This window comes from Lissotriton helveticus, chromosome 11, assembly GCF_964261635.1.
Source record: "Lissotriton helveticus chromosome 11, aLisHel1.1, whole genome shotgun sequence".
In the NCBI taxonomy this organism is placed as follows: domain Eukaryota; kingdom Metazoa; phylum Chordata; class Amphibia; order Caudata; family Salamandridae; genus Lissotriton; species Lissotriton helveticus.
This window is the reverse complement of record NC_136072.1, coordinates 1,090,345,166-1,090,371,463: the sequence shown is the minus strand read 5'-3', so window position 1 is coordinate 1,090,371,463 and position 26,298 is coordinate 1,090,345,166. Positions and strand designations below refer to the sequence as shown.

The 26,298-nt window shown below is 45.9% G+C and overlaps 1 protein-coding gene and 1 non-coding gene across 4 annotated transcripts in view; one reads left to right on the top strand and one right to left on the bottom strand.

The window, feature by feature from the left end:
• RNF185 (ring finger protein 185) overlaps window positions 1–26,298 on the bottom strand; it is a 111,865-nt gene that overhangs the window by 38,779 nt on the left and 46,788 nt on the right. The window lies entirely within an intron of this gene.
• Window positions 1,042–1,148, top strand: LOC144793192 (U6 spliceosomal RNA). Its single transcript, XR_013602837.1, has one exon. It is a non-coding gene; the product is annotated as a U6 spliceosomal RNA (small nuclear RNA).

Sequence of the window (26,298 nt, the reverse complement as noted above, 5' to 3'; positions counted from 1 at the left end):
ATTGTATCTGCTGTTTGGTTCCCTGTTAAGTCATATTTATTGTATTCCTAATTTGTACATTAGGCAGTCTGTTGCACCACCACCACCCTTTTTAGAGACACCAGGTGATCCTCCTATACAATGGATAAGGTGGTATGACGCCTTTATTACTTACATTGGCGCTATTGGTGGTTCACGTTATAGGGCTGAGAGAAAGAAATGTTTATTGCTGAATGCCTTAGGATTCGAGGGAAGAGAGATCTTTAAACATTGGCCTGCTTTAATTCGTACAGCGGATGATGTGGAGGTAGATGAATTCACTGAAACTGTTAAAAAGTTGGAATTACGCTTTGACTTCCAGCCTAGTTTAGAAGTAATTAGGCATACGTTTTTTTCAATTCAAAAATATCTTTATTTCGGTAAAACTTTACCATAAAAGACGTTTGTCATACACATTAAAAACTGGTTCATATAAAATGATTTATACAACAAAATATAAAATTTGTAAAAGGATTTCTTAGCAAAGTCCCAGTGTACTGAAAATCAAGTCAGAGCCTTAAGACATTTCCTTCTAATGGACCAGAGAGCGCCCAAGTACTTGGCCATAGCAAACACAATGTGGTCCGAGAGATCAGTTTTTAAAACTCTGAAGGCGACCAGACACTTCGCGAGTCCCAGGTTCCTGCATAGGGGAGCGATCCAATACCTTCGGATCTCTCGATAGGCAGGACAGACGAAAAGGATGTGGAGTTCAGTTTCATCCATAGTTCTACATGCTGGACAAGTACTGCTTGCATCATCACTCCATTTGGATGTAAGAACTCTAATGGGGAGAGACCCATGTCTCCACTGCAGGTATAGTTTCCTCAATATGGAAGGGTAAATTTTATCCAGAGTTGGTTCCATATTATAGTTGGCCTTGTAGGACAAAAAGGAAACTGTCAAAGTCCCGAGATTTTGATGATTAAGTAGCAAGGACAGTTTGCTGTCACGGTAAGACTTGACTAATTCCTTTTTGGAGAGGAGATGGCACATGTTCAAAGGATCAGAACATGTGTATATGTGCTCGCTTCGGCAGCATATATACTAAAATTGGAACGATACAGAGAAGATTAGCATGGCCCCTGCGCAAGGATGACACGCAAATTTGTGAAGCGTTCCATACGTTTTTTAAAAGAGACCAAAGAATGGGGGAAAAGGTTGAAGATTTCATATCAGCTTTACGTGGGTTGAGTTCTGAATGCCAATTTGAAAATTTTAGAGAACAGCTTATAAGGGATCAGTTTATATGTAAGTGCACTGATAAGAGTATTCAACAAAAGTTACTCTCTTTAGGCAATCCTACTCTTGAGGAAACATTCAAAATAGCTAAAAGTATTGAACTTTCTAAAGTTTCGGTAAAAGAACTAGACGAGAAGGGTGCGTCTGGCAATGCAAAAGAGGAATCTGTAAGTGTTAAGTTCAAAGAAGGTAAATCTGGTAATTACTTGTGCAATGACAGTAAGTTTTTCAAACAAACAAATTTTTGTTTCAAGTGTGGTAATGCACCCCATTTTAGAACAGGTCGTCCTTGTCCTGCAAGGAATGTTAATTGCAGAATATGTGGTAAATATGGCCATTTCTCAAAAGTTTGTCAGAATGTAAAGAAGAACTCTGATTTTACATATGATCAGAGACAAAGCAACAAATCCTTTCCTTCTCCTTCTGTTGCAAATGTGTGCACTGCAGAATCTAAGGGAGATGTTTTGGAAAAAATTGAGGATGATCTGAGAGACATGGTTGTAGTTGTTACAGATGTGGGTGTGGTTAATGATGAGTCTTCAGAATGTGTTGACCCATATGTGGAGATTGGTATAGGTTCAAAGGTGTTATGTCTGTTAGTGGATTCAGGTGCAAGAATCACTATGATTGACCAAGAAAAGTTTCGTAAAGTCTGGGGAACAAGAACATTGTTACCTCCAGATAGTTCTACCTTCATACGACACAGGAGACCTATCGAACTGGTTGGATATTTTGAGGATACTTTGGAATTTAGAGGGAGGAAAATTGTTGGAAAATTTTTTGTTGCCATCAAGGGACTAAATATTCTTGGCTGGTTCCACCAAGGGTTATTCAAAATGATCCTTAGACCTGGCACAAAAGATCAGGTATCCATTATCTCGTCAGATGAGTTTTGTGATGTGTGGTGTGAAAAGTTCCCTTCTGTGTTTAGCAAAAAAACTTGGTAGAATTAAGGGTTTTACTCACTGTATTAAAGTTAAGGATGGAGCTATACCTGTCAAGCACAGACTCAGAAATGTGCCTTTTAGTGTGAGGGATCAGTTGGAGAAAGAACTAAAAGATTTGTGTTGTAAGGGTATCATCGAACCCATCGAGTCTTCGCTGTGGCTCAGTCCATTGGTCGTCGTTAAGAAGAAAAATGGCGATCTTCGCGTGTGCGTGGACTTACGCAGCCTTAACAAGAGCATATGGATTGATTCTCATCCCCTTCCAAAGATCTCAGATATGTTGTGCAGGATCAATGGTTCCAAATGGTTCACGAAGTTGGATCTAGCTTCGGCCTACCATCAGGTTGTTCTAGATCCATCTTCTAGACACTTAACAGCTTTTGTTTCTCCTATTGGCTCCTTCCAGTACTGTCGCATGCCTTTTGGCCTAGCCTCCGCCGCTGCGGTCTTTCAAAGAATCATGTCTAATCTTCTAAAGGATATAGAGGGAGTAGTGGTGTTCCAGGATGACGTGTTGGTTCATAGTCCAACATCAGAGGGCCATGACAAGGTAGTCTGTTGTGTCCTAAGGACTTTGTGTGAGGCAGGTGTTGTCTTGAAGAAGGAAAATTGTGTCTTTAAAGTACAGAAGATAGAGTATTTGGGGCATGTGGTGTCGGAACATGGTGTAGAGCCTAGACCGGGTTTAGTCAAAGCTATTGTGGATTCAGCCGCACCCACTGACAAAGTAGGCTTGAAATCTTTCGTTGGGTTGTGTGAGTTTTATGCACGTTTTTTGCCTGACTATGCCTCAAAGGTTCAACCATTGTCTAATATGCTCAAGTCAAGTGTTCCTTTTGTTTGGAACAAAGAGTGTGATGCTGTTTTTAGCTGGATCAAAGAGCGTTTGGTCAGTCCCATCATTTTGAAACCTTTTGACCCAAATGTTCCTTGTACAATAACGGTAGATGCCAGTGGGGTCGGTCTGGGTGCCATTCTCACTCAAAATGTTAAAGGGCAGGAACATACCTTAGGGTTTGCTTCAAGAGTCCTGCATGGCTCAGAATTGAATTTCTCAGTTATAGAAAGAGAGTTGTTGGCATGTTGGTGGCCCATAAGAAATTTTTCACCATACGTGTGGGGTAAACATTTCAAATTATGCACGGATCACAATCCTCTTGTATCCATTCTTTCAGGAGACAAATCGAAGGAACATACGCCCAGAATTGCGCGGTTATCCACCAAACTTTTACAGTTTGATTTTGAGGTTTCGTTCATTCCAGGATGTAGGAACGTAAGAGCGGATTATTTCTCTAGGCACCCTATAGAGTGTGATGAAGGTCTTATGGATGAATATGATGGGGACGATTGCTTTGTGGCTGCTGTTGTTTTGGATGAAATGTGGGCTATAAGTGAAGGAGAATGGAGAAGTAAATTGTCTGAGGACATTCTATTGAGTGAGGTTATCAAATGTGTGAAAGGTGGCTCGCCTAAAGAGAAGAATGCCCATGTTGCTCTTCAGACGTTTGTGAGGTGGCTAATGAGCTTTCCATAGAAGATGGATTATTGATGCGTGGAGATGGACTGCTTCCTCCACATTCTCTAAGATATAGGTTGATTCTGGGAGCTCATGAAGGCCATTTGGGCAGAACGTTTACAAAAAAGATTGAGGGAGAATTTCTGGTGGCCACAGATGGATAAGGATGTGGATACTTTTGTTGGTAGTTGTGTTATTTGTTCCAACTCTGAGAAAAGTTTGAAGGTGCGTACACCTCCCCTCCAATCCATTGATCTTCCTAGTAGACCGTGGGAGAAAATTGGTATTGATTTATTAGGACCATTTAATACTCTTCCCATGAATGCAAGGTTTGCTATTGTTGCCATCGATTACTATTCGAAATGGACAGAGGTTCGTTTTATTAATGAACCCAATTCAGGAAATGTCATCGACTTTCTGAAGGACATTTTTCTTCGAGAGGGTTGTCCAACCACCATTGTCAGTGACAATGGTGTACAATTTGTTAGTCAGGACTTTGAGAGTTTTCTTATCCAAAGTGGCATTAAACATTGCAAGAGCGCTCTTTACCACCCTCAAGCAAATGGTTTAGTGGAGCGCATGAATCGAGTCATTAATAATTGTGTACTCGAGGAGGAGCTTCGCGGGCATCCAAGATGGTCGCATGAGCACAGAGCTCCCCGGACCCGCGCCGCCCTTCGCAAATATCCTGACTACATCCTGATTTTGAAGATGGGCTTTTGTTCGCAAACTCTCGCTGATCTCAACATTCTTTGAAGAATTGAATTCGGACGTTGGGATCCACTTTTACACCGCGTCAAACTTTTGCAGCCCGCCCCGAGACGGACCAGGGGCTTGGTTGCTGGGCAGGCCGAGTAGTAGTTTAACAACAACGGCTGAAGGGGTCTCCTCCCGATTGACCCCAGTTTAACTTTCTGTTTCGTTTTCTACTCCCGGCTCAGATTGATTGAAGCGCTGCCCTGATTGACCCTTGGCCGGCCTGGTGTTTCTACACTGCTGTGTGCTGTCCCTGCTGAGTGCCTCATTTCCAGCTTTCTTGGCGTCTACGCTATTCTGATCCAGTTTCGTTGTCTTCTTGGCCACTCTACACCCGGCCATTTTCACCAGGTCGCGCGGGGTCCCTTCTCCAATATGGCCACCAGACCTGATACTGAGAGACGCAAGATCAAGACACCTCTCCGTGGGGGACAGACCCAGACGAACATTATGGACCATTACTCCCATTTAAAGGGGTGCCCCAGCGGTGCTGGCCGCACTTCTGACGATCCTAAGGCCGATTCTGCTGCGACCTCAGAGGTATCGTTGCAAGACGTCATGAGTGCCATCACCAGCATGAAGGCCTCCATGGGACAGCAGTACGAGGCCCTTGCCTCTAAGATCGACACGGTGGCCGTCGACGTCACGCTGATTAGAGCGGACTTGGCGAAGACTAACGAGAGGGTCAAGTCGTTGGATTTGAAGACTTCCAGTCTGATTACGGATGTCAGGGACGCTCAGACTGAGATCGGTAACTTGCGTTCCTCTCACGACATGATGGCTCGTCGCCTCGAGGATTATGAAAATAGGGCCCGTCGTAACAATGTACGCCTTATCGGTGTCCCTGAGAGTCCCGAGACTCCTGCAACCGACCTTCTCGTGGAAGATCTGGTCACGAATTATCTCGCTCCTGCCGGACTTAGCAAATTCTTTGCTGTTGAACGGGCCCATCGAGTCCCAGGCGGAAAGGCAAAGCCGGGTGCCCCCCCCATTATTGCAAGACTATTCCACTTTAGGGATAGAGACGCTATCCTTCAAGCCTCGCGGGACAAAGGCCCTGTGAAATTCGAAAATGCCTCCGTGACCTTCTATCCCGACTTTACACCGCTCGTGCAGAGGCTGGGATTTCAGGGAGTAAAGAGACGGCTGCGGGACTTGGGTCTTAAGTACGCCATGTTGTTCCCGACCAGACTTCGGATCGAATATGAGGAACGTACGTTTTTCTTTGATTGCCCGGACAATGTTAGTGACTAGCTCGACTCTTTGCCCAAGAGAGACGATCGATCCGGGCACCCCGGTGGCGCCGACAGTGGCGTGCCAGAGTGAGAGTGAAACTGTGGATCCTGGCGTCTGAACTTTTCTACTGTTTCAGCTGAGTCTGGAAATTCGTTCTCTTGTTCTTATTTTAGATCGGCCCGAGGGTGGTGGGGGTGAATGGGGACTCTTCCTCCTCCTGGGTTCTTTGTGTAGATTAGTTTTATGACGGGGCGACAGGCACACTGCAAGTTGGGGTGGCTTATGAGTCGTACGCAGGGGTGCAGGGTGGGGGGGGTGTTGTAACGGGCTTAATTTGGGGGGTGGTGGGGGGTGTGTGTGTGTGATTCTTTCTATTCACGAGGCATCGTATTGTTTTTTTCATCTGCTCTGGTCATTGGGTCTTGTGTGGGTGCTGCTCTGCCTTCTTCTTGGGGATGGGGGGTGGCGAGTTGAGACTGCTATCCTGGAATGTCAATGGGTTGGGAGACAGAATAAAGCGAGGGGTTGTGTTACAGTTCCTTAGACGCCATTCCCCCGACATTGTCCTTTTGCAGGAAACGCATCTAATAGGTAATGCGTGTCAGGCCATGAATAGACGTGGATATCGGCTGGTGGCTCACACTGGGTTTACTTCTGGTTCCAGGGGGGCGGGCATTCTTATCCGGTCTTCTCTCCCTTTTGAAATCGATGAAGTGACGCTTGACGACAGGGGGCGCTACGCGGCGCTCACTGGTAGATGGGAGGGGAAGACACGGTCCATACTTTCGGTGTATATCCCTCCGGGCCTACAGGCCTCAACTTACGCGGATCTCGGCAGGGTTAGGGCTTCCTGAGGGCCTCCTGATCCTTGGTGGGGATTTTAATTCTGTGGTTTCTGGCACTTCTGATCGTTGTCCCCCTAGGGATTTGGCTAGGTCCCAAGTGTGGCTGAGTGACTAGCTCGAAACCTTTGGTCTGATTAGACAGTTGGAGGTTGATGCACACTACGCAGTTACAATACACCTTCCATTCGGGGGCCCATGGCAGTCTCTCCAGGCTGGATTACTTTTTAATGCCATCGGTCCAATCCTCCTCCATTAGAGAAGTTCGCCAGCTTCCCAGGCGAATTTCTGACCATTCCCCTCTGTGGCTTTGTTTTGAGGTCGGGGTGGGCAGTGAGGGTAGAGTTGCCCCTATTAATCCCTGGTACTTCCGCAATCCCAAAACCCGCTCTGAACTTGTGAAAGCTATTGACCATTACTTTAATGAAAATGTGGGGTCTGTTTCTTCTTCTGTTTCATTGTGGGAAGCCTTTAAGACGGTTATTCGTGGGCAATCCCTATCGCTGATTGCCGCCGCCAAGAAGGCTAACAATGTGGAACTTGTACGCTTGGAACCCGAAATAACTGCACTTGAGGATGATCTTAAATCAGGAGTCTCTCGCGCAAAGCTGCACTCCCTCAGTTTGAAACAAGCCGATTATAGAGCTCTCGTTACTGATGCGGCGAAAGTGATGTATGGAGAGCAACAGGGCAGGATGTAGGATGTGCGAGACAAGGCTGGTAAATTGCTTGCGTGGTTGGACAAGAAAGAGAGAGTGAATCGTGGTGTTCTGGTGATTGAGAGCCCTGATGGTGAGTGTGTTACGGACCCAGTCGGGATCGTTCAGTGTTTCGTAGACCACTTCAAGACTGTGTATGCCTCGGTCTGTGATAGCGATGAGGTAGACTCTCACTTGCTGCTGCGGGACATTGCATTGCCCTGCCTTTCTGACGCCGATAGAGACCTCATGGAGGCACCTCTTACGGTAGATGAAGTCGCGGTGGCCATACGTTCCCTTCGTTCTGGCAAGGCAATGGGCCCCAATGGTTTACCCATTGAACTGTACAAGCTGCGACCCGACAAAATGGCTCCCTACTTAAGGGGGATGTTCCTTGAGGCTTTGGAGTCTGGTTCCCTTCCGGCTGATCAACGACTTGCTACCATTGTAGTTATCCATAAGGAGGGTAAGCCGCGGGATCGTTGTACTTCGTACAGACCTATTTCTTTACTTAATGCTGAACCTAAAATTCTAGCTAAATTGTTGGCTAATCGCTTGATTAAGGTGATCGGAGACTTGATCCATTCGGATCAATCCGGTTTCATCCTACATCGCAACACTGCCCTTAATCTTCGGAGACTCCATGGAGTTCTCGCGAGGGCTGGGACACTCACTGAATCGGCCATTTTGGCTTCCCTTGACGCTACCATGGCCTTCGATCCCATCGAGTGGCCCTACCTTTGGGCGGCCCTCTCGAAGTTTGGATTTGGCCCGGTGTTCATCGCCTGGGTGAAACTTCTTTACGAGAGGCCTTTGGCTCAGGTGGTAGTTAACGGGAAGGTGTCCGGTGTTTTTACACTTGGGCGTGGTACTCGGCAGGGCTGCCCGCTGTCTCCGCTGCTTTTTGCCCTCGCTTTAGAACCTTTGGCGGAATGGCTCCGTTGGGAGCCTTCAATGCGGGGCATTCGGTGGACTCCCGATTTTGAGCATCGTATCTCGCTATACGCGGCTGACATCCTTCTCTACCTCACCTCGGAAGTCCTTGAATGTACTTTTTGATGTTTTGACCTCTTTTGGAAAGAACTCGGGTCTCATTATTAATTGGGCTAAATCCTGCGTCTACGTTTTGGCAGGAAATCTCCCTCCATTGCCTCGTAAATTTCCAATTCAAGTAATTGAGACCGGCTTTAAGTACTTAGGGATTTATGTCTCCTTGGACCCCTTTGTGCGCTACGAGCGTAATTTGTTACCCCCCCTTCAGCGGCTCAAGCTTGATGTTGCACGCTGGCGTAAGTTGCCACTGTCACCACTCGGTCGTGCGGCTCTTTTCAAGATGATGTCGCTGCCTCGATTTTTGTATGCACTTCAGAATTCATTTGACCCAGTTCCTTCGGGTTATTTTCGTGAAGTGGAGAGCCTACAGAGACGACTGGTCTGGGACGGGCGCGCATTGCTCTTTCCAAACTCACGCTTCCGTGGTATGACGGTGGCATTGCCCTCCCAGACATAAAGCGTTATTATTGGGCTTCTCAGTTGAGTGCGGTCAACCACGCAACATACGCTCCCGGCCCTGCCCCGGCTTTCGCTATGGATAAATATCTTCTGCCAGGAGGGAATTTCAACAGGGCGCTGTATTCCAAGGGGCTCTATAGAACACTGACCGGTCCCACTAAAATTGCTGTACGGGTGTGGCAGGACGCGAATGCGGCATTGGGGTGGTGTGGTAGATTTACCCGCGCGACCCCTTTGTATGATTCTGAAGGTTTGGGACATTTGTGGAGAACGAAAGGCTTTGATAAATAGGATACGATTGGTATAAGCAAGGTTGGTGATCTATGGTCTAAGGGTAACGTTAAGTCCTTCGATGTGCTGAAGGCGGAGTACGAGCTCGGTGACACGGAATTCTTTAGGTATGCTCAGGTCTGTCATGCTCTATTGTCAGTTTTTAGGTCGAGCCTGGAATACACGCATCCGAAGGATGCGGGTCCAGGTGGAGAACTATAGCTAGCTGACTCGGGGGAATGAAGGACAAGAAAGTGCCACGCGCTCTCCGGCTGGATTTCACTGCGTGCACGCGCACCCACACTCACGCATGCGCACATCACAGCCACACGCATACACAGCCAGACGCACACACCCCCCCTCGCCGCACCTACACACACACTAGCGCACCTACACGCACACACAGAGACCCCCCCACACAGACACCAGCGCACCTACACTCACGCACGCACACATACAAAGACCCCCCCCCCCCGCCGCCGCCATCGCGCACACACACACACACACTGCATACACACACGCTCACACACAGGTGCCAAGCCCCACTTACCGCCTCAGCCGCCTCTCCTTACTTCTGCTGCCATCCACTCTGTGGGCGCGGGCTTCTCGCAAAGTCGGAAGTCCCGCCCCACGACTGCCGTGAGCGTGCACATCCCAAGACCGGAAGTTCGGGAGAGTGCACGCTCGCGGCTTTTTTTTTTTCATCTTGTTTCTCTTCTGTTAAAATAAATAAACATCTTTAGCCCCGTGTGGCACTCAAAGCAAGCGTTTTGAGACTTTCTTAGGGTGAGCAAGCACCGTATAAATGCCACAATTAATGCAGTACAAGGTACAACACAGAATGAGCACGTACTTAACGGCCCAAGTCTAGCGTGTATGCGAGGAAAAAAGGGGCTAAGTTCCCTGCGCATAGTAGGCTTGGTGAGTATATATTCCCCATCTGCTGGCGTCGAAACCTGCTAGTGCACAGCACCCCAGGAAGCAGAGGCGGCCTATAATCACATAGCACCCAGGCTGCAAACACATTTGGCGCTCGGGCTGCTGCTGGTCATTAATGCGAAAAGCAATGGGGGATACAGTTTATAGTGAAACCTAATGCAATCAATGCCTCTGAACGCCAACACTTCTGCACTTCCCTTAACCCACCCCACATCTTAAGTTACATTCACACTAGTGAGAAGGCGGTGCGGTAATGGGGTGGGAACATGTGGGCTGTCGGGGCGGGGGGGGCTAGAGGGGGTTGGGAGGAAGATTGCAAGAGTTAATAGGTGCTAGACAGGGTGCGTGCAGCATATTAAAAGAAAACAGATTAAAAGCAGTTATGAAGAATAACCATCCTGTTCAGAGGTAGACTGCTGCATGCACAATCTTCATGCAGACATGTCTGTGGGCCCTTCTAAAGTTTGGCAGCCGGGCCTCTCAGGCGACACCCTTCAAAGGCCGGAGGAAGGAAGGGCAGGAGTTCAGTGCGGGACAGGGGAAGGTGGCCGGGGAGAAGTGGCGGTCTGCTGCCTGTCGGCAGGAGGCAACGGGGAGCCGTGTGGTCACCCAGGAGGGGGCTGGGTGTAGTCTGCACAGGCTGAGGGGGTGGTGGGGGCTGTGTACTGCCCACAGACAGGGAGAGGGGGCTCGGTGTACTCTATACAGACAGGGATGTCTGCGTACTACGCACAGACAGGAACAGGGTACTCTGTGTACTCTGCGCTGACACAGGGGGTGTACTGCTTCCAAGCAGGGAGGGTGAGGGTCGGTGTACTCTGCACAGATACAGAGGGCTAAATACTTCCCAGAGACGGGAAGTAGAGAGTCTGTGCACTGCTCACTATCCTACAGTAGCTCTGCGCACTATGGAGAGGCTGGAGGCACTGTGTTCTGGCCCAGAGAAGGAGTCTGTGTACTTCTCACAGACAGCAGGGGTCCGGTCCATGCACCACTCGCAAATAGGAGAGGTTCTTAGTGCTCACATACAAACACTTATCTGGGTACTCTGCACAGACCGGGTGGATGTTTGCTACTCCCAGGACTCTACTGAGAGTGTTCGCAGTGGCGCTGTGCAATACAGAAGACAGGAAGAGGGGGGGCATCTGCCCTGCGCACAGACATCCAAGTCATCGAGGAAGGGCACTGCGATCAGTACTCCGGGAGCCAGTCACTTGGCGGCACTTAATTCCCCGGATTCAGTCACAGCCGGGTCCCTGCAGCCAGACCTCAGTCCTCCGCATCTGTTTCACCCCAGTAACCGACATGATTCTCTGCTGCCTCTTACGGCATCCAGAGCACCACAGCAGCGAGTGCAGCTGAGTGGAGGCCACTGCGATCACTTCTCACTGCAGCTGCAGAGTGAAGTCCGTTCTCCTTCACTGCACAGCTGGGACAGCAGTGAGTCTGGAATGACTGAACTCCCTGCTACACGGAATCAGTCTCCCTCGTAGCGCCAGAACTTGAGAAGTGCTGCAAAGCGCTACACTGGAATAACTGCTGCAAAAAAGAGCATTTGCAATGCAGTAGATCTCGCATTTGCACGAGTGTAAGCTATTGGCATTGTAAATGACAATGCCTTTTTTATATTTTAAAAACGAAAACAAAAATAAAAGGCATTATTATTTCCAATGTCAATAGCTCAAACTCCTGTAAATGCGAGACCTATTGCATTGCAAATGCTTGTTGCTGTGGGTGATGATATTCATGAGTCCTCCCCCCTTGAGGACCGCATCCTAGATGGCCATGTGCCCGACAGCACAATTTCACTGATCTATAAGAAACTGATCAATAATAGAGCTGATTTGCTTGTGCGCCTCAGGGCTTTGTGGAGTGCTGACGGACTAGAACTGGATGACGAGGACTGGCAATCTGCTTTGTCCTCGCCTAAGGAAGTTGCCATACCTGCTCGCCTTAGGTTTGTCCAGCTTAAGATCCTCCATCGTGTGTATGTTACTGGTCCGAGTCTGGTTCGTATGGGTTATTCTTTAGACGGGTTGTGTAAGCGTGGTTGCGGTATGACTGGCACCTTCCTCCACATTCTAAGGGAATGTCCGGAGGTGGTTGATTTTTGGTCCCGAATACATGTGGTGATGGAAAGGGTTACTGGTGTGTCGCTGCTGCCCGAAGCCAGGCGTTGTCTGCTGAATGTCTGGGAACCTAACGATTACAACACGGCGCAGATTAATTGGGCGACCCTTGGTAATATGGTTGCGAAGAGAGATATCGCTCAGCTCTGGGGCTCCCACAGGCCACCCACTGTATCAAAAGGGAAGGAGAACATGGATTGGTGCATGATTCGGGAGAAAACTGTATTTGTCACGGGGCAGGCCCAAGAAATGGGGCAGGATCTGGTCACAATGGAACGCATATCGTGGAAAAGTATGCACTCCCCCACATGATTCATCTCCCGATGCCTCCTTGTCCCCCTAACGGGCATTACGATTTCTATCATTTACTGTGCTTGTTTCCTCGCTGCTCCCGTCCCCCCCCATGAATATTGATTGCACTATATGTACTGTACGCTGGAGCTCGGCCTACATGGACTCATGCTTCACTGTATTCTTGCCTTGTGAGTTTTGTTAATTTGTTTATTTGAATAATTTCAATAAAAAAATTCACAAAAAAAATAATGTTGAGGAGAGACAATTTAAAAATACATATTACATGAAAAAAAAAATTGTGTACAGTGGGCATTATCTAATCAATGTAATGTTCAAAATGCAGTAAGATCCATGTTATGGTTTTATCGAACCACGCCTCACACTTCTGAAATGAAATGAATGAAAAAAAATATTTAATAAAGCGCACTGTGGCCGAGCGGCTTCCTGGCGCTGGGGACTTAGACCACAAGTCACAGAGGAGGCCCATGGGATTTAACAGGAGAATGCCTGAGAGAACAAGAAGGTTTTTAAGGCTTTACGGAAATGGGAATAGATGGGAATAGAGCGTATAGACAGGGGGAGGCAGTTCCAGAAACGGGGGGCCAAAACAGAAAATCTGGTATCACCCGTTCTGGACTTGCGAAAGCGGGGGACATGAAGAAGAGAGAGAGTGGAGGAGCGAAGAGTGCGGGTAGGGGCGTGAGAAGAAATGAGGGAACTGATAAACAAAGGGGCAGAGCGGGCCTGAGCCCGGAAAACTAGGCAGCCCAATTTGAAGAGGGATCTCTGAAGGACAGGGAGCCAGTGAAGGGACTTGAGTGCCGGAGTGATGTGAAAGGTTTTAGGAAGATGGAGAATGAGACGGGCAGCCTGATTCTGAATTGCCTGTAGGCGACGTGTTTCGTAGGCTGGAATGCCCACGTACAGGCCATTTCCATAATCAAGGGGGGAAGTGATAAAGGCCATAATAATAATTTTGAGGGCATCAAAAGAAAAGAAACGGGAAATTTTTCGAATAAGACGAAGAGCCAGAAAGCAGGAAGAAACGACAGAACTGATTTGTGCATGCATAGAAAGATCCTGATTGACCCTAATACCCAAGGTGTGAACAGAAGCGACAGGTACAGGGGGAGGACCAAAGGTGAGGGGCCAAAAAGAGGAAGACCAGGGGTTGGAGGAGCCGCCCGTCAGAACCAGCTCGGTCTTGTCCGGGTTGAGTTTCAAATGATTCTTCTACCAAGGTTTCTTCTTTCGAACTTATAGGGGAAGAAAACCCTGCTCAAAGGTTTGTCCTGGGTGGATGGCCAGGTGGGTTAAGTTAAACACTTTGAATAATGTAGACAGTTTTGTTAGAAGTAATGTTTCTCATGCACAAACTCGTCAAAAAGAAAATTTTGATTTAAGGAAATGTTCTGTCTCTCAAGACATAAAAATTGGTGATTTGGTTAGGATTAAGATCCCTACACATGCGAAGAAAGGTTTGTCTAAATTTTCTGAGCCTTTCAGAGTTGATATAGTGTGTGGTAATGCGGTAAGGGTTAATAACAAAGATTGGTGGAATTTATCTAAAGTGGTTAAGGTGAATAATCATTCAGGACACAAGGCAAATAAGGTTAACAATCAGTCTGTACTTGAATCTGATGTTTTGTTTAAACCTGTTTCTTATGATCCTGTGGTTTCTCCTTCATGTAATAATTCTAATGCCTCATGTGATTATACTGTTGATGCCCCCTCTACTTCGTGCTTACGGAGGAGTGTGCGTCAACGTTCCTTACCTTTAAGATACCGTTAATATTTTTCCGCTGTTACTGCTCATGACTCTTGCGGCACCAGGACCTGAAGTTTTAAAATGTTTATCATACCTGTATTTTCTTCTTTTCTTTCTTTTCTGTTTTTTTCAATTTTTTTTGCTCTGTTAAGAGGAGGATAATATAGTATTCCTTACAGTTACATGTGCTTGTCTGCTCAGTCCTGTATAAGAATGTTCTGCATGTCACAGTGACAAGCGTTCCACTTGTCACTGTGTTATTCAAATGTTTGCCAGTTGCTGCCAGCCTTTTCCCTGAACGACACTGCTGCTGCGCAGCACCTGCTTTAGACAATAAACTTGTCTTTAAAACATTTATTGTAGTTACGTCTTCACTACACTCGCCTATTCAATCCCTAACAGGAAGAATAGTCGAGACCTAAAAAGGGAAAAAAAGAGTGATGCTGGATTGTGATGGAAAATATCTCTTGTGCTCCAGAGTAGGAGATTAAGTTGGTTGTACACACAGTAGAAAGCACAGGGCTTCTAGCAACTGAAAGAGGATGGTGTATGAGAACTGGTGGGTCTACAGTAGCGCTATCTGGATCATATGACCGAGTTCTCTTGAGCTTGCTGAACTGACCAACCGTGGGACAAGGAAAGTGGTAGAAAGGCAAAGGCAAATGTCCTAGACCTTGAAATTGAAAAGGCATCGCCCCTCGAACCAGGATCCCAAAACTGGACTGCAAACTACCACTATTCTTGTTGTTTGCAGATGCAAACAAATCCAGTTTCAGATGACCCCTGTGGCGAAAGACATTGTTGAGCTGGGTCGGACTGAGATCCCACTTATGGTTGGGTGTTATATTGCAGCCTAAACATTGTTGACCTCAGACAGGTGCTTTGCCTTCATGGACATCCCACAATTGAGCACTAAGAAAGAATTTTTCCACTCCGTTTGTTTACATAAAACATGGCCATTGTGTTCTCCGTCCTTATTAGAAAAGCGGAGTTTGAGCCTTGGAAGGAAATAATTGCGCTGCATCTGTATTGTTTTGAGCTTCAATAAGTTGACGTGTAGTTACTGCTATTGGTGGGACCAATTGTCTCTAGTTTCCAGGTCTTGTAACTGGGGACCCCAACAATTCATGGAAACAGGAGTAGCCATGACAAATTGAGATGGTTCTTGAAGGAAAGGCAAATCTATGGCTATGTTGGTCTGCAACTGCTACCAGAATAGAGCAGTTCTCATCACTGCCATACGGTTGAGGTGATTGTTCAAAGATCCTGTGACTTTTAGCCACTTAGCATCCAATTCCTCCTAGACAGGACACATGTGAAGTCTCCAGATTGGTAATAGCAGGATGCCATTTATTTTTATTTATTTTATTTATGCGTTTTTATATAGCGCGGACTTTACCCGAAGGTGTAAGAGCGCTTCACAGTAGGAACAGAACTGATACATGAGAACATTACAAGTGAGCAACATACAAAAGCAAACGTTACATTAAATGACACAAAAATGACAATCGTGAGACAACAAAATACAAGAGGTAGCAAACGGTGCATTACAAAAGTGACAATCGTGGGCCAACAAAATACAAGAGGTGGCAAACGGTGCATTACAAGAGGAACAAGCATTTACAATGCAATAGGTCTCGCATTATTAAAGTTTGAGCTATTGGCATTGTAAATGACAATGCCTTTTATTCATTTGCATCGGTGCGTAAACAAGCACTTTGTACTTATAGTCCATGCTTATGAGAAGAAAGGCTGGCAGTCTCTTTTAATGCCAGCCTTGCTCATTGTATGCAAGGACTATATGTTCAAAGTGTGTGTTTATGCACCGATTGCAGGTTTTAAAAACAAATTAATAAAAGGCATTGTCATTTACAATGCCAATAGCTCAAACTTTAATAATGCAAGACCTATTGCATTGTAAATGCATGCTTGTTTAAATATGGGGATTGGTGTTTACAAACTCCTCTCACTGTGCAGAAAAAGTAAAGTAAAGTGAATTATGTGACGGTCTAGCAGGGGTTCAGAGACTGTGAAAGGCTGTAGGCTGCTATTTTTTGTAACACACCACAAAATGTAAATACCTGTAAATGAACTGTACACATTCAGCAGTTATGACAGCAACTATGAAGCACATGTTTTGTAAATCTGGAGTGTGATTAAAACAAAGATTTTAATAGGATCAAACCAAACAAATCAAGACAACTTTTTTGGAGATGTTCAATAATAATTATTTACTGACACTCAATAGCCACATTTTACCATTTGTGTGCAATATAGTTTTATCAGTAAAACTGTATGTATGTAGATGACAGGGCGTTACCACACAATGCATTAATGAAGTTACAAATTGCCTTCCTCATGTCCATCAAAGCTTGGTAGGTTTTTAAAGTTTATCATGAAAAAAATTAGTCTTAGTTCTAAAAAGTTTGGGAAGCACTAGCCTTGGGTATTACTATGAATGGACAGGGCTTTCCGGTACTCCGCACCGGCAGTTCTAAAAAGCAGGTGCCGAGACGGGTGCCTATCGGGCTCTCCATTTATGCCTTCACCCTCAGGGTGAAAAAAAATCTGAACTTTGGAGCAGTGCCTGCCACCCTGCACTGCCGGTGATGTGACTTCGAAGAGACTTGTTATAGTACTGTCAGTCTCATCATTTCAGAACTGAAGCATTTTCGATATTATATACAACGAAGACATAGTTTTTGCTTATTTATCTTATGCAACTAACAACATTTGACAAAGCAAATAGTCCTGGCTGTTCGGTATAATATTACTTGATGTATTATAGATCTGGATGCAATGAGACAAACAGCAAAATAACAGTTGGGCAGCACACTATGCTGAGGACGGGTTTTAGCTTCGGTGTTTTAAGCCACTCTGTGTTTTAAGCCACGCCCCTTAATTATACAGGCCACGCCCTATTGAGAGACACCCCTCCCCCCAGGTTTTTCATCCCTCTTGAAGCCCTGTGAATGGAGTAAATTATAGTGCTTTGTTTTTGTGCAGCACACACCTCGAGCTGATGTATTAAAAGGTGCTAGCACGTAATGATGAAAGGAAAGAAACTGTGGAAAAAAAGTAGTTGCCTGGGATCACACAGTGTGGTCAGGTGAAAGCTAGGATTGATGCAACGTTTCCTGGTTTCACTTTGTCCAGTTTTGCTACTACATTGTTATCTCTATCTCTTGCCCATTTTAGATGAAAGCTTAAAACTTTGTGTTTAATCATTTGAGATGGTAAATCACGTTTCACAAGGGTTGGTGGTAGTACTGTTTTGGGAGGGTGATGTTTTAATGCACAAGTTAAAATGAAAACCACAGCACCCACCCTTGGTCAGTTAATTGAGACCATTTGCTCCACATAGATCATCCACCCATCTAACTATTTATTCATTAATTCATTCATTGAGCCATGCCCATCCGTCCATTCAATGATTAGGCAAGCTTCAATATTTTAAAAATGTGTGGTAAAACGCACCATATTTTGGATTTGCTTCGGATCGGAAATTCTTTGGAGGAAGAACCTCCCCAAACCAGGGACATCTTAAGGATTTTGGGGGCCATGGTCGAACACATTTTGGGGGCCCCTGTTCGGAACTGCTTTACATTTATGATCCAGTTTCATCTCTTTCATGCCCTCTTTGGCCAGGTCACAGACCGTGCACAAGCGCACTAGTTCAAATTCTAAATGTTTTTATATCTATTATTCAGGGATAGTGATGTGTGTTTTAAATATTGTAACCCAGAAGCATCTCACTATTATTACTGGAAATCATTTCTGTGACACCCTCCCATTTCTCCTATATGAGGTCTTGTTTTTTTTTCCTAAAAGAAACTGTTTTATGGACGTTGCACGAAATATAAACACTACAATTGTCTGCAAAATGTCTGCAATAGACAGACTTTCATGCATCACCCACTTAAAAGTAAATTAAAGGAAAATGCTATTTAAGAAAATCTGTTTAAGAATTAAATGAGGCATCAGGGCAAGAGTCTCTCCAGGAAAGAGCTGACTATCGGTGGGGAGAAATGGGGGGGGGGGGGGGGGCTTAAAAGGCACAGCCCAGTTTGCCCATGCGTTAAGACGTCTCTGCCCCTAATCCCTTTTGCAATGGCCGGGCAGGCTGTGCTCTTGCGCTACGCGCAGTACAGGCCCTGGTCTAACGCAATGTTGCCAGTCCGGCCCATCCCACCCTGGACATGTGAAAAATACAAACCAAAAGTAAAACTGGGCGCTGCTTATAAATACTCTGGCTGTGTCAGAGAGAGGAGTTTCATTTCACCCTTCGGAGACCGTTTCTTCACACTAGCTGCGATGTCCCGGTATTTCAGTACCCAGGTAAGAGGAGCGGCTGGGTGGGTGCCTTACATTTCTGGGCTCTGGCGCCACTGCACCTGCTGCACTTTTGATGGCGCACCACCTGTTATACGGAATGGGCTAGTAAGTATGTTAAAAACAGACTGAACTCGAAATATAAAGATTTGTTTACAGTGAGAAGCTGTTCTTATGAGTGATATTTACCAGGGCTTTAAATGGAAAAAGATTTCTCGGCAGTACCTACGATATTGATTAGAGTGGGGGTCTGGTAGGGGCGTATCTGGGAACCGGGCTGCGAGACACTTTATTTAACTATATCGGCATTTTCTTCTTCCACATAAAGCGCCCTAGTGCGCTGCCTTCGGCCACGTTCGGCTCATATGAGCAAGGCATAGCCAGTGCTTATTTTTGCAGCTTAAGATAGCGCGAACTTGGCCGGAGGACATAAAGGACTTTACACGAGGTGCAATGTTTTACATGAATTCAAAAGGTCGAATTGCAAACATAGACTTAAATAAGTACTATGGCGTAGTTTTCCAATGCCCAGCCGGACAAGGAACTGTTTATTTATAAAATTGTAGAAGAATTTCAAAATATGAGAGACAAGAATCAAACAAACTGGGCACAAGCCTGTACCAAGTTGAAGAAACAAACAATCAAGGAAAGAAATGAGGATAGTTAAAGAGCAGGCAAAAGAGAGTTGGAGCGAATGGCGGCTTGCTTTACAATCTAATCTTGTGCAAGCTCAAACCAACAGTAACTGCAATGATTATATGCAAATGAGGCATGCAGTACTATTTAAAACAGTCGACGAACGTTTCGAAAAAACAGTCGACGAACGTTTCGATCCCTAGCTCCTAATTTATACTGGGATCATCCTCAGGACAAATGTAAAGAAACTATTGCCTGAAACATTAGTAGCCTGTGGGAATAAACAGGGGAAGAAAAGAAGAAAAAAACATTTTATACCATAGTTATTACATTTTAAGATAAGCATGTCATCAACTTGTCCGCAATTATATTAGCGGTGCACTGGTGATTCTTGGAGCAATAGTGCAAATTCATGCAGTCGTAACGTCAGTGCCTGGTGCCTGGTGAATAATCGTTCGAGTGACTTTGAGAGCATTGGTGGGCCGTGAGTTGCAAGAATAGGTGCACAAGTAGTGGAGTGTCCATCTGCATGCGAACTGAGACGTGTGACTGGTGCTGGAGGGATCGCACTTGGTGGTCAGACAAGGGGCCCCCGGAGGACCGAGCGAGGATAGCGTCTTAGTGGTGGGGGTGAACTAACTGGCCTGTAGGGCATATCGATAATGCACCAAGGAGTAAAAAGCGGCGGTCAGGTGGCTGCGCGGAAGTTTACCTTCAATGATTCGGCGTACTTTGGGGCGTGGGTTCGCACAATGGCGTAACAGGGCTGCAGCCCAAACGAGTCTGAATCGGCTTCTGAGAGCCGTAGAGCCTGAAAAGTAATCAGACCATCAGTTAAGGGGAGTTGACGGGGGGTGGGAGTCGGGATTACGAGGACATGCATGTTGCGGCAGGATTACCTGTAAATTGCTAAACTGGCCAGGAATTCAATAATGCCTCGCGGAGGGATTAAGGTTAGAGCGCGGCTGCATAGGTACAGCAGTCCGCGTCACGTTGATCCTGAAATAAAACAATTGGGGGAATCAGAAGGGAACGCTGCACCGTGGAGGCGCTAGATGTGGGGTTGTGCTGAGCACGCTTACCTTGACTGGAGCGTGTATTGAGCTCGGTCTCGGGTGTCTTGCTCGATGGCAGAGGAGTTGCCACGCACCGCTGGCGATCTTATGTGACATGCAGAGTGCCGACGATAGAGATAGTGAAGGGACTAATTTCGATGGCCAGTCTTGTGTTTGGACGCCATATTGGAGTGGTGAGGGAAGTGAAGGTGATTAAAGTGAGGACGCGGCGGCCATTTCTAAAGGGTGAAGAGGTGATACTTGTAAACGGCAAAAAACAGTGAATTATTATAAATAGTTATTCATAAAGAGTAACCGCTTAGTAGGTACAAAATTCCATAATCAGACAGTGACTAATGTACATTGACGTGAGCAAATTCAACAAAGAATTGTTGAATTATGTCCTTCGTTCACTTAGTCATTTGGTCAAGAGTGGCAATAAACCCAGGCTGGATTACATCGCTCAAGATGAGTGGGTGTTAAAGCAGACTCGTCCAGTCTTCTGATCTGTTTAGTCCATCTTGAATGGAGTTGAACTGGATGATAGACTTGAGTTCCTCTTTGTTCAGTAGTGCTGCCATGTTGCCTCCCCTTGGTGGTAGTTTGAGTGACTTTAGGACAGTCCATTTTAGGTCATCCTCTGTGTGCCTCGAGGCTGAAAAATGTTCAACAAGAGGGGCATTTGGAGTGCCGCATCGAATGCGGCTTCTGTGCTGTCCAATCCTGGTCCGAATCTTCTGGGTGGTCTGACACTATATATACCTTGAGGCAAGGGCACTGAATCAGATATATTACATTCTGCGTATTGCAATTGGAGAAGGACTGACTCGACAGTAATGTTATTAAACGTGAAGGTTTTGCCTTCAATTGTCAAATCACAGTTGTTACACCCACCACATTTTGCGTTACCAACAATGGGGGACAGGCCCCATACAACATCAAGAGTGGAGGCTATGGGCCAGTTAGTTCACCCCCACCACTAAGACGCTATCCTCGCTCGGTCCTCCGGGGGCCCCTTGTCTGACCACCAAGTGCGATCCCTCCAGCACCAGTCACACGTCTCAGTTCGCATGCAGATGGACACTCCACTACTTGCGCACCTATTCTTGCAACTCACGGCCCACCAATGCTCTCAAAGTCACTCGAACGATTATTCACCAGGCACTGACGTTACGCCTGCATGAATTTGCACTATTGCTCCAAGAATCACCAGTGCACCGCTAATATAATTGCGGACAAGTTGATGACATGCTTATCTTAAAATGTAATAACTATGGTATAAAATGTTTTTTTCTTCTTTTCTTCCCCTGTTTATTCCCACAGGCTACTAATGTTTCAGGCAATAGTTTCTTTACATTTGTCCTGAGGATGATCCCAGTATAAATTAGGAGCTAGGGATCTAAACGTTCGTCGACTGTTTTAATAGTACTGCATGCCTCATTTGCATATAATCATTGCAGTTACTGTTGGTTTGAGCTTGCACAAGATTCGATTGTAAAGCAAGCCGCCATTCGCTCCAACTCTCTTTTGCCCGCTCTTTAACTATCCTCATTTCTTTCCTTGATTGTTTGTTTCTTCAACTTGGTACAGGCTTGTGCCCAGTTTGTTTGATTCTTGTCTCTCATATTTTGAAATTCTTCTACAATTTTATAAATAAACAGTTCCTTGTCCGGCTGGGCATTGGAAAACTACGCCACAGTACTTATTTAAGTCTATGTTTGCAATTCGACCTTTTGTATTCTCTAAGCTAAGGACCACTGTTCCTCACAAAATGACTAATCACCCAAGGTCCTTTGCTACCTAATACGGGTTCCCTTGTTTAATATACCACTACACAGCGCAATCGCTTGATTGCAAGGGAGAGGTGTGGCGCCGCGGCCAGGGCGACTGACGCTGGAATCTGGGGACCACGGTTCGATCCCCGGCTCCGGCGGCAGGTTAGCCCAGCACCATGTGACTCTGGGCAAAAGCTCGCTTAATCTCCCCGACGGCCCCCAGCGCCTAGAGACCCTTACGGGTGATTGTGCGCTTTACAAATGTGGACTTTTTATTCCCTTTACCCACCCTGGCTGGGGCGGGTCAAACCTAGCACTAAAGTTCCTCCCTACCCCTAAACTTAATCCTTCTCCTAATTGTTTGTCCCTATTTACAAAGCATGTCATCCCACGCACCACTGTACACAGACGATTACATTAAGCATCTCTGTTCACTACCTTCCTTACTGTCTGATACAGCAGAAGCAGCCACCCCTGAGAACACCCCCATCCCTGACCAATTAGAAAAGCTCAAGAAAAAACAGGTCCGACTAGAGCTTATGATCTTAATGTTGACAGACTATCTTAAAGCCGAGGTTATCCCCTTAGGTTTACAAGTCAGGAACATCCCGGGTATATTCACAGATAACCCTAAGTACATCCAGAACTTCAGCTATATAGGAACAACCTGTTCGCGACATTGGTTGGTCCTCGTTATCGACATCGCCACAGAAACTCTAAAAGCCCTAGAAATAGAAATTGCAGATATTCTTAAAAAGATACAAGATTCCAATCCTTCTACCGATTCCAAAAAACTACTAGAACAAATTGACAAAACAGTAGCAGATTTCCACAGGATAGAACAGAACAAGAAATCTAACAAGATCAAAAAAGATATAAAATTCTACAACTTAGAGACGACTTATCCCTACCTACATAAATATTTTTATACCAATAGATCCTATCCTGCACACCAGAACAGCCGCCCTTGGGGACGATATAACAAACGTCAAAATCTGGTTGGGTTCTCAGATACTTCTGCTGAATCATCAGACAGTTCTGATCCAGGTGAGGGCAGTAGTACTTCCAGAAGAGGGGGAGCACAGCAGGGCACTTTTTTAGGCAGAGGAGCTCAGGATCCACCGCAGCAAGGCAAAGTAAAAAAGGCTCAAAGATGGTACAATCCACCAGGAGAGAGGAGGACCCGGAACAATTATTACCAATGGTAATAACAGGCGCCCTCTCATCGCAAAATAGCGATACAATCCCTATTTTTAATCTTTCTACCCACATCTTGGCAGAAAACGAGCTGTCGCTGCTCAAAAAGGGCTTATCGTTTGTCCCTACGGTTCCTCCCAATTTCATGGAACTTCAAACAGAGCTCATGAGATTCTTCAGGCGCATACGCCTACAGGCCTTTTTCCAACTACACCCGACACCTGAACAAACTGCCAATACCCCATTCCGCCCTCCTTCGATCTTCCTACCCTCAGCTGGGATGATCCCCGCTGAGGTTGTGACATTCGAAAAAGTTATTCTCAAAGAACTCTCTAGCCTCCAAGAAGGGAGGAAATTTATTCCTTACAATATTACATTGGAAGAACAACAGGCTATCCAGCTATTAAAAAACAATGATGCCCTGATAATTAAGAGCGCCGATAAAGGTGGTGGCATTGTTCTCCAAGAAAAAATAGCGTACAGTATAGAGATAGAACGCCAACTTAACAACAAAGAACACTACAGAAGGCTTGGGCAAAACCCCACTAAAGAGATACAGACTCTTATTCAAAAAATAACAAATGAAGGATTGGAGGCAGGATTCCTTTCAAAAAAAGAATTTAATGTTCTCAATGTAAAGAGTCCACGCATTCCCGTCATTTACACACTTCCTAAAGTGCACAAGAACGCAACCAACCCACCAGGGAGACCCATTGTCTCTGCATGTGGCTCAATACTGGAACCTCTCGGTTCGTACGTCGACTTCTTTATTTAAAGACTTCGTACCAAAAACTCAATTTTATGTCAGACTCCATGAACATGATTAATATGATCGAACACCATCCCTTCAATCCTAGCACCGAGACTCTATGCACCATGGACGTTGAGTCTCTTTATACCAACATACCCCAGACAGCTGCACTATTGGTAATTCAAAGAATTCTTGACTCACGACCACACCCTCACTCGGTACCCACCACATTCATCCTTCAGCTTCTCGAGTTGTGCCTTACTAGGAACTTTTTCATGTTCAAAAATGACTTTTTTGAACAAATTAAGGGGACATCTATGGGGGCTATTTTTGCCCCCAATCTGGCGGTGCTCTATATGGACCAATTGGAGACCAATGTCATTCTTGCACCCTCCAACCCTTTCTTCGACAACATAGGATTTTGGCGCAGGTACATCGACAACATTTTCATTATCTGGAAACAAGATGTCGAGTACCTGCGCCAATTCCTTCACTGGCTGAACAATAATTGTTCCGGACTGTCATTCACCATCACTACATCCAATGACTCTATAGCATTTTTAGATCACACAATCTTTCATTGCGAGGGTCATCTTCTCACTAAACTCTATCGTAAACCGACAGAAAAGAACACCCTCTTGGCCTATAGCAGTAATCACCCTAGGGCCCTACGTGATTCCTTACCTTATTCTCAATTCTTGAGAATAAGACGTAACTGCTCATGTAAAAGCGACTATTTTCAGGAGGCAGCGATCCTATCCTCCAAACTTAAAGAACGAGGCTACCCGCGCAAAATCGTAAAGAATGCTTCAAAAAGAGCATGGTACTGCCCCAGAGAAGTTCTGCTCACCCCCAAACCTAAAAAAGAGCTGAAACGCATTGCATGCGTTACCACTTTTTCACCCATTTCGCATAAACTGAGGAAAGTAATACTCAAACAATGGCCAATTATCAATTCAGGTGTTCTCAGCATTGATAAACCTATCTTCGCTTTCAAAAAAAGCAAGAACCTAAAAGATCATTTAGTTAGGGCAACACTACCCTGTGCACCCATAGCCTCCACTCTTGATGTTGTATGGGGCCTGTCCCCCATTGTTGGTCACGCAAAATGTGGTGGGTGTAACAACTGTGATTTGACAATTGAAGGCAAAACCTTCACGTTTAATAACATTACTGTCAAGAGTCAGTCCTTCTCCAATTGCAATACGCAGAATGTAATATATCTGATTCAGTGCCCTTGCATCAAGGTATATATAGGTCAGACCACCCAGAAGATTCGGACCAGGATTGGACAGCACAGAAGCCGCATTCGATGCGGCACTCCAAATGCCCCTCTTGTTGAACATTTTTCAGCCTCGAGACACACAGAGGATGACCTAAAATGGACTGTCCTAAAGTCACTCAAACTACCACCAAGGGGAGGCAACATGGCAGCACTACTGAACAAAGAGGAACTCAAGTCTATCATCCAGTTCAACTCCATTCAAGATGGACTAAACAGATCAGAAGACTGGACGAGTCTGCTTTAACACCCACTCATCTTGAGCGATGTAATCCAGCCTGGGTTTATTGCCACTCTTGACCAAATGACTAAGTGAACGAAGGACATAATTCAACAATTCTTTGTTGAATTTGCTCACGTCAATGTACATTAGTCACTGTCTGATTATGGAATTTTGTACCTACTAAGCGGTTACTCTTTATGAATAACTATTTATAATAATTCACTGTTTTTTGCCGTTTACAAGTATCACCTCTTCACCCTCTAGAAATGGCCGCCGCGTCCTCACTTTAATCACCTTCACTTCCCTCACCACTCCAATATGGCGTCCAAACACAAGACTGGCCATCGAAATTAGTCCCTTCACTATCTCTATCGTCGGCACTCTGCATGTCACATAAGATCGCCAGCGGTGCGTGGCCACTCCTCTGCCATCGAGCAAGACACCCGAGACCGAGCTCAATACACGCTCCAGTCAAGGTAAGCGTGCTCAGCACAACCCCACATCTAGTGCCTCCACGGTGCAGCGCTCCCTTTTGATTCCCCCAATTGTTTTATTTCAGGATCAACGTGACGCGGACTGCTGTACCTATGCAGCCGCGCTCTAACCTTAATCCCTCCGCGAGGCATTATTGAATTCCGGGCCCGCTTTAGCAATTTACAGGTAATCCTGCCGCAACATGCATGCCCTCGTAATCCCGACTCCCACCCCCCGTCAACTCCCCTTAACTGATGGTCTGATTACTTTTCAGGCTCTACGGCTTTCAGAAGCCGATTCAGACTCGTTTGGGCTGCAGCCCTGTTACGCCATTGTGCGAACCCACGCCCCAAAGTACGCCGAATCATTGAAGGTAAACTTCCACGCAGCCACCTGACTGCCGCTT